This window comes from Schistocerca americana, chromosome 4, assembly GCF_021461395.2.
Source record: "Schistocerca americana isolate TAMUIC-IGC-003095 chromosome 4, iqSchAmer2.1, whole genome shotgun sequence".
Classification (NCBI taxonomy): Eukaryota; Metazoa; Arthropoda; class Insecta; order Orthoptera; family Acrididae; genus Schistocerca; species Schistocerca americana.
In genome coordinates this window covers 647,839,827-647,852,681 of record NC_060122.1, presented here as the reverse complement: position 1 = coordinate 647,852,681, position 12,855 = coordinate 647,839,827, and the positions used below count along the sequence as shown (strand labels likewise).

Sequence of the window (12,855 nt, the reverse complement as noted above, 5' to 3'; positions counted from 1 at the left end):
GTTGGCGAAGGAAGGAAACATCACATTGCCAGCAAGAAGAGAAAACGTAATATTTGTGAAAATTAGAGGAAGGCATTGAACCTTAAACAGTTCTTGCGACATAAAATATTTTTGCAACAGAGTATTTCATTTCTATACTTTCAACATTGCAGCAGAGTCAGCAATCGTGATAATCTAATATGTAAGAAACTATCAGCCTCGATTGCGGTAATGAAACCAACCTTTACCTAGGTTTCAGCCCAAATAATTGAGCAATCTTCACAAGATATACCTGAATCTATAATTTGTCTAAGAGGGCATTAAAAAAAGCACTCCGTCTTCAGACCACAAATGGCCCATCGGGACCATCCGACCGCCGTGTCATCCTCAGTTGAGGATGTGGGTAGGAGGTGCGTGTGGTCAGCACACCGCTCTCTCGGTCGTTATGATGGTTTTCTTTGACCGGAGCCGCTACTATTCGGTCGAATAGCTCCTCAATTGGAATCACGAGGCTGAGTGCACCCCGAAAAATGGCAACAGCGCATGGCGGCTGGATGGTCACCCATCCAAGTGCCGGCCACGCCCAACAGCGCTTAACTTCGGTGATCTCACGGGAACCGGTGTATCCACTGCGGCAAGGCCGTTGCCCTGAGAGGGCATGGTCTAGAAATAAGCTACGCCTGTTCAGGCTGTTTTAGTTTTTTTTTCTAGACCATTCCCTCTTAGACAAATTATAGATTCAGGTATATCTTCTGAAGAAGGCTCAATTATTTGGGCTGAAACCTAGGTAAAGGTTGGTTTCATTACCGCAATCGAAGCTGATAGTTTCATATATATCATTTCTCATACGAGCTTTGCTACAGACGCAGAAGTCGCCGCTGCAAAACTGTAAGCTTCGTGGCATAAATCCATGTTATTGTTAATTGGTAATTGCAAAGAAATAGTTCGTATAGTAACAATAATAATAAAATAATAGGAATCCGTTAAAAACGTTGGACTGCATGTTTCTACTTACGGAAGTTAAAATGTGAATACAACAGGACGCGCATTCGTTGGTCCACCAAATTGACTACTTCCAACCGACAGCCGATTTCGTTATTATAGGTGCATAGGATTATGCATTCAACTATTAAAATAGTCACAAATGACTTAAAGATATATTTTCGCGATGAAATCCATCGAACAATGGATGATACAACATTGAACAAGAAGCAGACTGAGTAATAGCTCTGTTATTTTTTAACGAAAGAAAACTGGAATTTTTGCTGATAATTATGCCATTGAAATAAAGGTAATACTCTGAGATACAATCTTATCCTTAATATCGTTGAAAGAAAATGATTTGTTACACAGTATGCACATTTATTACATTAGAAGTAAAGTTACCTACCGTATGAGGTTCTGTTAAGTGTGCTCAACTATGTCATCCTGTCAGTGCCTTACGATAGGCTTGGCGTGCACGCAGATAGTTAAAGACATGTGCCGGGATGATTCCTTTGACATGGACAGAAACTGTTTCCCCCCTCATCCTTCCTCCAATGGTATCATGCACCGCTACTAATGATGTCGTCCTCGACAGTTCGTTGACTCCGAATCTCTGTTCTTCCGTTTTATAATATCACATTCAGGAGAAAAGGATGCTACATTCACAAGCTGTCAATTTCGCACTGTTTTCGATGGTTGAAAAAAAGATGGTGTGTGCAGATAAAGTAGGGAATTTCGTCATCAGAGAATCTATAGTAGATTGCTTCGAACTTTTCTGGAAATTAAGTCACTACGGCTACTTAGAAATAGGGACAGCGCTGTCAAGATTCCTTGGGGCACCTCCGACGTTCCCAATGAACATTCGGCGTTGCCGACTGAGTATTAGATTCTATCACTGCAGAAATGTTTTGGCGCTGGTCACATGTTTGGGAAGCTATTTTATCAACTCGTATCAGTGTTGTTTATAGTTCTGGAAAGGAGGATTATTCGACCACGTAATTTTTTTGCAAGGATTCCATAGCGAAGACAGCGACTAGATTTCTACACGGTCCACAAGGTCTAAACCTACACAGATAGTCCAGTTGGTTGCACACACGTCGGGAAAGGCAGATATCAGAGTTTGAGTCCCGTCATTGCACACAAGTTTAACAATGCTGAAGTGAGAGAATCATTTAGCTTGAGTGGTGGTACTTTGGCTGGAATCCGGACAGTGAGCAACTAAATCTGCCCCGACACGCAATGACCATAAATGCTTTGTAATGCCTACACGAAGAGAAACAACCTGACATTATCTCGTTAGGATATTAGTGGTGAGCACCTCGAACACGTCATGTCGTATAAGTACGTGGGGTTTATACTAAGGAGCGATATGGAACGGGGCGATCGCGTAAAATAAATAGTAGGGAGTGAGAATGGCAGACTTAGTTTTATTGGATATTCCATTACATCTGTAAACGAAATTTTAGAGTATTGTTCCAATATCGTAAACATGGCAATAAATAGCCAAAGAATTCAGAGACGGGCTGTTCGGATTGTAACAGGTCGGTAAAACCCATAGGAAAGTTTAACATAAATGCTCGCCTAATTTAAACGTGAATGATTGGAAACGTACATAGTTCTCGACAAGTTTCGTTCCATAAACACGCCTATTTCCATACAGTGATCAAGAGAGTAAACAATCTAGCACTAGAGAAAGCTGCAAAAATAAAGGAACTAGTAATTCTATAATATAGGGTACAACAATATATATATATATATATATATATATATATATATATATATATATATATATATATATATACTTGAGTGATGATGTTTGGGGTGTAAACATTTTGTTGTGTATATATATATATCAGCACAAAGTGACGTCGATAAAGGATAAAGATATCTAAATACTAAAAGAATCACCAGTGAAACAGAAGATTTTATACTTGCGTACAGAATACATCGGAAATATATTCGAGAAATAAAATGCATTACTGTAAAATACAGGACTAAGATTAGCTTACCGTACCATACACAATCTAAAAATACAAATAAACCCAGGGTAAACAAAATTACCAGTCCACATGAAATCAGTCATCAGGTCTATACAAAATCATATGTCAAGATGGCGATAAATTTGTGTATGACAAACAGAGAGAAATTTCTAGAACTAGATCTAGAGCACACGCCAGAAATAGCGATACTAATCCATCCACTTTGTCCAATCACACGAAAACAAAAAAAAAAAAAAAAAAAAAAAACACTAAGTAGACCAGACAGAACCAACAATGAAAATATTACACAAAATTTAGAAGGGAATAAGTATGAACATCTTGGAAGAAATAGAAATTCATATGCACACACATAACTACCTACAGAGCATGTTAAACACAAATACTACATCGAAAATTTTATTGAAATCTTAAAAATACATAACTGATAAACATAAACTGCCAACAACGTCTTACAAGCAATGGTAGCAAAGACTAAGTCACAAATACATAGAAATAATAGATTAATACATCAAAACAAAAGTGTAAACATATAACATCGCTGGTGTTCTGTCAAATAACGCTGTCAAAAGTACAAAATCTTGTAAACAGGACAAAAAATGTCATTGCCAACTAAAGAATCCCATCTACAACAGCTTTAACGATCGACATGTACCAGTATAACTGTCACAACGCCAGCTCTAAAACATAACAAGCAAATCATTAAACGGTGACAGCATGTTTTATGGACGTCACAAACAGCTAGACGTAAATATTATTGTAAAATCACCTAATATTGTCAATAATGATACATAAGAATAGAAACTAATGAAACCATGTATTACTCGCAGGTTGCTATAAAATGGCACCGTAGCCGAAATAGGCCTATCTCATACCAACCAAGCACTAAATACTTTAAACATAGCAGCGATTTTGATTTATCTACTTACAACTGTTGCATAACTTTTAAGAACCAGTATTGGAGGAGGGTCATGTGACCTTTCAGCTGCCACCATCGTACAAAACGCATGTGTATCATGAAAATGAGATGATAATATGGCGCCTTACGAGACATATAGACAATTTTTCCATCGTTCTATACGCGAATGGAATCGAACTGGAAGTCGATAATATTGGTTACGAAGGATGTGCCGCCTTGCACACTAACTTTCAATATTGCTGTGAAGACGTGCGGAAGCAAGGGATTTTTCGAAACATCGTGTAAGGAATATATGACACTGGCAGAGATCCCAGAATCTTTGGAATCGTTACAGGTGCTGATATCTTTTTTTTTTTACTTTTTTTTACTTTCATTGCAGTGAAATTTATTTGTGTGTGTAAACACGACACGATGTAAACCTCTTAATATTTAAAGTTAAAGTCATCTTAACCAAATAGAGCACGTGCATATCACACAGACGGAAGCTGTTTGCAACGTAGCCGAAGCAGTTTCTTACAGCACATCATGGTCAAATACTTCAGTTTCACCGATTAAGTTTGTGCAGAGCTTAACGGACGGTAACTGTGATCGCAGCTACTCGAAACGTATTTCATCCGAACTAAAAGTTCTCGTTGTGGTTATTTACGGGCCACTTACCAGATCAACGCTAATGATAAACTGGTCATAGCAGAACAAATAAGTAGTTGTGAAAGAAAAACCAAAGTGGTTGCCGTCCCCCACCCGCCCTTCCTACCGCAGTCAACTTCACGACTATCTGCCGATGGAAGCACCGCCTTTCTGTTGCTACACAGGCTCGTGAAGCGGTTTCACGCCGCTACGCTAATGGACCGCTGCAGTCCGCTACTGCTGTAGTTGTCTGCTGTTTATTTATGAGTCTGACGGAAATTCTGGTGCACTGTTCCGCAGCTGTGTAACGGTTGCACAAGGCGCTGCAATGAGGAGGAGCTTCCTCACTTATCGTGCTTCAGGTTCGAAGTCCTTCCTGCCAATATCAATAAAACCTGCCAGTCTCTGCAGCGGAGAGTACGATGTACACACACACACACACACACACACACACACACACGCGCGCGCGCGCGCGCATTCCACACTGTTCTGAGGATGGTGTAGACTTTCTGTTGTCTTCTAACCTTGCTTTTTTTTTTTTTTATTGATTAAGGTATCCGAGATCTGTCCCCCCTGTCCTATCCCGCGTCCGGCCATCGTGATTTAGGTTTTCCGTGATTTCCCTAAATCACTCCAGGCAAATGCCGGGATGGTTCCTCTGAAAGGGCACGGCCGACTTCCTTCCCAATCCTTCCCTAATCCGATGAGACCGATGACCACGCTGTCTGGTCTCCTTCCCCAAACCAACCAACCAACCAACCAACCCCTGTCCTAAATTCGCCTACTACTTTCATTTCCATGGAAAATGCTGCAATCTTGAGTCGCAGTAAGCTCTTGAACAGGGGTGTCCAGCCTTTCAGCTTACATAGGCGACATTGGAAGAACAAGAGTTTTTGTAGGCTGCACACGATATGCTTAACACTAACGGTAACCACTGAGCAAATAAACTTTTACTACAGTAAGATAACAGACCAAAGTGTCTGATGGATTGGCCGATTATAAGAACGAGACTCTGTGGCGTTGTTAATAACAGGATAGACCAATGAGAGAATACCATCGTGTGGCGGAAGTGTCAAACTGAAAATATTCCATTATTGTAACTTTGTCCGTCCTGATAGCTGAGTGGTCGGTGCGGCGGTCTGTCACGCCAATGGGCCCGAGTTCGATTCACGGCTGGGTCGGAGATTTTCTCCGCTCAGGGACTGGGTATTGTGTTGTCCTGTGTTGTCCTCATTATCATTTCATCATCATCATCAGTGGAAGGCAACGGGAAACCATCATTGGAATCACTTCCCTAGACGCTCCTGCGGTGGACCTCTCTGACGAGGCTTCCCCCATGACAAGACCCGCCGCAAGGCAGAACACACAGTTTTAATTATAAATTTACATAAACGTAGTTTTTTAGTTTTTTTTGTACCGATCATGAGACGCTCACTTTTTTAAATTTATTGGCTTTCAGGATGTTCCCATACAGCCACCCCTATTGTGGTATGTCATTTCTGGCGATAGGAACAGAAGGACAACAGAGTTCCCCGTCCCCGAGAGTAAAAATTTCTAACCCGGCCGGGAATCGAACCCGGGTCTTTTGGCCGCATACGGCCCACGGGCCGCAATTTGAACACTCCTACTCCTGAGAATTATTCACCATGCTCTTGGCAGTGGCACAGCTGCTTTGTTCCGTTCATTTACGCTCCTAGTTTCCAACACCAGGTTTTGTGGTGGTTTAGTACAAAGCATATTCAGTGTTAAGAAAATGTAGTGATGCCGCGTGGTAAATTTTACATAATTTTGCAGCTGATAATTAAATGTCACTATTTGAATATAGCATTGCAACTGTCATCGTTGCTTAACTGTATTCCTTTCTTTAGAAGAAACCAATTCTTTTACATCGGAAGTCCTACATTAACTCCCATTTCAAGTTCTCAGCTTCACCTGGGGGATGATTTAAGACTCTCACAACATATTTTTCTTCCATTGTAGTTTTTCCTGATCACTTAAATTCTTGTTTGCTCATTTTATGAATTTTTGTTTTGTGTTTCACACGTACGTGCTTTATTGTTGAGAAGAATAGTCATGCAAATTAATAAAAGATCCCCAAAAGATTTCTAAAGAAAAGAAACAAATAGCTGGAGAGTGTCAAATGAATAAATCCTAGTGGCAGCCAAACAAACAGTTCATCGTGGACCATAATCGACAAAACGGCTAGAAATGAAAATCGACGACGAATATAGCTGAAGTGATGAAGATGCAGCATATACTAAACGTGAAAGGCAGTTTATCTTGTATTGATTCTGTTATTTTAGGAACCAACGTGTCTTGGTGTACTGACAAGGGCCTGTACCCACTTGTCATCACAGATTTCGTCCATATTTGTAGTATTTGCAGAGTCTGTCCAGAAATGAAAGTGACAGAAGTGGCTGCTCCAGATGGCCAGGCGTTTATTTTATTTTATTTTTTTGTTTTCTTCGGATCGGGTGATGCATGCATGTTTTATGTTACAGTAGTAGCGCAGTGGGGAGAGCAGATTGGTAATCAGAGGGTCGTGTCCCTACGCATAAATACACGTAACCAGAAATAATTCTCAAAGAAAAATATTGTATTTATTAATATTTCCGGTAAAAAAGGCCTGAAAAGGAAAGGTAACGGGAAATTCGGGGTTGCCAATAAATTTTCAGGAAGAAGGCGTACACGAGAACTCGGTATATAAAATTAGAGACTTATTATTTTAAGTCCATGATTTTCTTGTGCTAAGGTGTTATTCATCGTAAAAAAAAAGGGAAGCAGTAATATTCTCGGCTTTTTGCACACGCTATAAACGCCTCATTTTTACAGTTACATGGTTCTTCTAATGTTTCTATAGAAAAACAAACTTGGATTACGTTCTTAGTTTGGTCTCTCTCTTCATCGCACAGTTCGACAGCGAGGACGGCGGGTGATGTACAATGGTATCAATGTATTTTGATGCCATCTTCGGGGTGACTGATTTTTTCCACTCTGAGATAATAGCAGTTTTGAAGCTTTTTGATGAAATTCTGTAGCTTCCAATAAAAGTAAACAACACAGGGTCGCACCACAGGAGTGAAATTCTGGTCATGCATAAAGCACACCAGTGGCAACACGCCATCAATACCGTCACTGAGCGATAACAACAATGAAGTCAATGATGACAGTGCCACTAACGCAGAGTTATTAAACACGGTTTTCCGAAACTCCTTCACCAAAGATGACAAAGTAAATATTCCTGAATTCCAGTCAAGAACAACTGCCAAGATGAGAAACATAGAAGTAGATGTCCTCGGTGTAGCAAAGCAGCTTAAATCACTTAACAAAGGCAAGGCCTCCTGTCCAGATTGTATACCAGTCGAGACGTGCTATTTGCGTCCAATAATACGACAGGAAGCAGCAGGGCCATAATTACCAACCATACACAGCTTGTGTTAAACAATGTTTATTAGCATTTACAATTTAAATACAATAAAATCGATCAATTTAATAAGAACAATAAAAAAAATTTAAATCCCTATTGAAATCTGTATATCAAATACACAAAACATTAGGAAAATTTCTTTTGATGTAAATACTTCATACACTACTGGCCATTAAAATTGCTACACCACGAAGATGACGTGCTACAGACGCGAAATTTAACCGACAGGAAGAAGATGCTGTGATATGTAAATGATTAGCTTTTCAGAGCATTCACACAAAGTTGGCGACACCTACAACGTGCTGAAATGAGGACCGATTTCTCATACACAACCAGCAGTTGACCGGCGTTGCCTGGTGGAACGTTGTTGTGATGCCTCGTGTAAGGAGGAGAAATGCGTACCATCACGTTTCCGACTTTGATAAAGGTCGGATTGTAGCCTAGCGCGATTGCGGTGTATTGTATCGCGACATTGCTGCTCGCGTTGGTCGAGATCCAATGACTGTTACCAGAATATGGAATCGGTGGCTCAGGAGGGTAATACGGAACTCCGTGCTGGATCCCAACGGCCTCGTATCACTAACAGTCGAGATGACAGGCATCTTATCCGCATGGCTCTAACGGATCGTGCAGCCACGTCTCGATCCCTGAGTCAACAGATGGGGACGTTTGCGAGACAACAACCATCTGCACGAACAGTTCCACGACGTTTGCAGCAGCATGGATTATCAGCTCGGAGACCATGGCTGCGGTTACCCTTGACGCTGCATCACAGACAGGAGCGCCTGCGATGGTGTACTCAACGACGAACCTGGGTGCACGAATGGCAAAACATCTTTTTTGCGGATGAATCCAGGTTCTGTTTACAGGATCAGGATCGTCGTATCCGTTTGGCGACATCGCGGCGCACGCACATTGCAAGATGGTAATCGTCATCGCCATACTGGCGTATTACCCGGCGTGATGGGATGGGGTGCCATTGGTTACACGTCTCGGTCACCTCTTGCTCGCATTGACGGCACTTTGAACAGTGGACGTTACATTTCAGATGTGTTACGACCCGTGGCTTTACCTTTCATTCGATCCCTGCGAAACCCTACATTTCAGCAGGATAATGCACGACCGCATGTTGCAGGTCCTGTATGGACCTTTCTGGATACAGAAAATGTTAGATTGCTGCCCTGGCCAGCACACTCTCCAGATCTCTCACCAACTGAAAACGTCTGGTCAATGGTGACCGAGCAACTGGCACGTCACAATACGCCAATCTCTACTCTTGATGAACTGTGGTATCGTGTTGAAGCTGCATGGGCAGCTGTGGCTGTAAACGCCATCCAAGCTCTGTTTGACTCAATACCCACGCGCGTCAAGTCCGTTATTACGGCCAGAGGTGGTTGTTCTGGGTACTGATTTCTCAGGATCTATGCACCATATTGCGTGAAAATGTGAACAAATGTCGTTTCTAGTATAATATATTTGTCTAATGAATACCCGTTCATCGTCTGCATATCTACTTGGTCTAGCAGTTTTAATGGCCAGTAGTGTACAATCAAGACTTGCCAAACTTTGAACCCGCAAGACTATCCTGTACAATGACTTCTCTTTTGCAATATAAATTCGTACCAAGGTACAACATTAAGGCACAACATAATGCACAATTAACAATAAGGCAACTTCTAAAACTTGAACGCTCGGCAATGAAGGTACCGGGCACACTAACATCTAAGGAATAATCCAGTTGATGCCAGTACAGGTAGGCGATAAATAAATAAACAATAAAACACAGTACCTCGGCATCTAAACATTCCCTGAGAACGTACGCAAATGAAACTCTCCTTTATAATAATTAAACTTCACAATTAGCATACAAGGTACAAATACGAGAAAAATGGCTGATAAGGGAATACAGAATTAATAAGGCGGAGCCTCCAGCAATCTGATCGGACACTAATTACAGAGTGACCCAGTTTTAAAAGTTTAAATTCAGTTTTCGAGCGAAAGCTGCATCCGCCAAGGTGGCGGAGGAACGAGCTACAAAGTTTAACGACCTGTCAGAGCCAGGAACAAAGAGAACAACAATACTGAACTTAAGAACGAGATCGAGACAGAAGGCCAGGAACATGGAGCCTGGTCTACCGAAACGCAGTTCCAATGGCAACGGCCAAGTCGTCAAGCCCTTTGCCACGTCCCACTGTACTGGAGGAAATACACTGCTCCCTGCCCAACTGAAACATAAATCAACTGCAGCAGGACACTTGCGATTGCGCATTCAATTACTAAAAGAATAAAACGTAACATTGAAACAGGAATGCTCGTCAATTTTTTTTAAACTCAACCCTTAAGTATTCATTTAAACACTGCAATACACGCGAAAATAGAATTGTTCCTTGAAACGTAATAGCGACAGCTGAGTATTACCTTAAACGGGCGATTGCCCACCAGAACTACACTTTCATGGAACAGCATTTCGTTACACGTTAATTAAGTTGCAAATTTTGGTATTTAATCGCCAAGGTTACCACAATTTTAGAAATACGATCACTCGGCAATGAGGAGCTCACCGGGTTTCCTTACGTCTAGCTGCAGATCCGTCATCAAGTGGAAGGAAACTAAGATGGAAATCCCTAGCCCCGTTGTTATGTCACGTGTGACGTAACTTTGACATATCAGACTCATCACTGAAGACGACATTAGGTAACCATTAACACACATATTTAAGCACACAGTTGCACCTGTTTAAATCGAGCACACACCATATACCCAGGCGAACGGTTAATGCCAGGCGACGCTCCGGCAAGATCTTCTTCGCAACATGCACAACGTACCGAGAAAAGCCAAACACCAAGCCTCGTGCCGGAACCCAAAACCTTTCCGCCGTCTCCGGCCGCAGCACTCCGGTAATACCACGCGCAATGATCATGCGCATCAAGTAAGGGCCAATCTTCCGATCGGGTTGTAACCGCAATCGACAGACTACACTGTGGGAGCTGCTGCCTCGACGCTGCAGACTTAAATAGGCGAACCGGCGATGAACATCCGACTCGCGGCCGGCCAAAGCTACATCGATAGCAAAGCCGACACTACAAGAAAGGCGTACTGTCGCCAGCCGCGCAACTTATCACCAGTCAGGGTTCTTTCAGAGTATGCTGATGCCATAGCTCCATATTTAGCAATTACATACAACCGCTGGCCCATAGAAAGATCCGTACCCAAAGACTAGAAAATTGCTCAAGTCACACCAATACCTTAAAAGGGAAATAAGTGTAATCCGCTGAATTACAGACCCATATCACTAATTTTGGTTTGCAGTACAGTTTTGTAACATATTCTGTGTTCGAACAATATGAATTACCTCGAAGAAAAACAAGCGTCTTCTAAGCAAACTGCGTGCCTATGGATTATCGCCTCAGTTGTGCGACTGGATTCGTGAATGCCTGTCAGAAACGTCATAGTTCGTGGTAACAGACGGAAAGTCATCGAGTAAAACAGAAGTAATATCCGGCGTTCCCCAAGGAAGTGTTATAGGCTCACTATTGTTCCTGATGTATATTAACGACTTAGGAGACAATCTGAGTAGTCCTCTTAGATCGTTTGCAGATGATGCTGCCATTTACCGTCTTGTTAAGTCATCATATGACCAAAACGAATTGCAAAGTGATTTAGATAAGATATTTGTATGGAACGAAAAGTGGCAATTGGCCCTGAATAAACAAAGGTGTGAAGTTATTCACATGAGTAGTAAATTTCGATTACGCGATAAGTCACACAAATCTGAAGGCTGTAAATTCAACCAAATATTTAACAATTACAAATAACATAAATCACGTAGATAATGTTGTGGGTAGAGAAACCAAAACTGTTATTCATTGGCAGAACACTTAGAATGTGTAACATTTTTACGAAAGAAACTGCTTACATGACGCTTGTCTGTCCTAATCTGGAGTACTGGTGTGCGGTTTGGGATCCGCATCTGGTGGGACTGACGGATGAGATCAAAAAAGTTCAAAGAAGGGCAGCTCGTTTTGTATTATCGCGAAATAGGGGGGAGAGTGCTACAGACATGATACGTGAATTGGAATGGTAATCATTAAAACAAAGGCGTGTTTCGTTGCGATGGGATCTTCTCATGAAATTTCAATCACCAGTTTTCTCCTCCAATTGCGAAAACATTCTATTGGTACCCACCTACATATGGAGAAATGATCATCACGATAAAATAAATCATGCCTGGCACAGAAAAATTCGAGTGCTCGTTTTTCCCGCGCGCTGTTGGTGAGTTAAACTGTAGAGAGACAGCTTGAAGCTGGTTCCTCGAACCACTGCCAGGCACTTTATTGTGAATAGCAGAGTAATCATGTAGATGCAGTCCATTTTAGGGGGAATCACTTTAATATGGGAGGCTGGCAATCCTTCTTCATCTTGAAAAGGCTAGTCGTATAGTTGTGGATTTGTTTGAAGGCGCTGTGAGAGAGCTAACAGAGTGGAGTTGTGTTCCTGCCCGAAGAGCTTTATCACATCAGTCAAAACTTTTTGTTTACGGCTGTTGTAAGTTTCCCAGATTTTCATGAAGTTATGACGAGTTTGCTATATTTAGTTGCTTATTCATCCATCGTTTTTCTCATCATCTGTCCAAACTTTTCCTTTTCTTTCATTTTCATGCATTTTATGAATGTATAAACAAATACAGTATGTATTGAACATTACTTCGGTTTATTTGCAGTGCAAATAACGTAAACTAATAAAAAAGGTTTTAGCACAGGGAGTCGACCCCGCGACCCTCCGATTATGTTTCTGTACTTCTCCCCGTTGCGCCAATCTCTGCCTGGAAACTATGCTGACTTAAATGGTTCATGCCTCGCTCAATTCGTTCCAAAATGTTATTTTTTGTTTCTAAGTGCTTGGCCATGTCCTGCATATACCAT

At 41.5% G+C, this 12,855-nt stretch overlaps 1 pseudogene; it reads right to left on the bottom strand.

Annotated features, from left to right (window-relative positions):
- Positions 1-510: 510 nt before the first annotated feature.
- Positions 511-627, bottom strand: LOC124614442 (annotated as a pseudogene).
- Between the last annotated feature and the right edge of the window lie 12,228 nt (positions 628-12,855).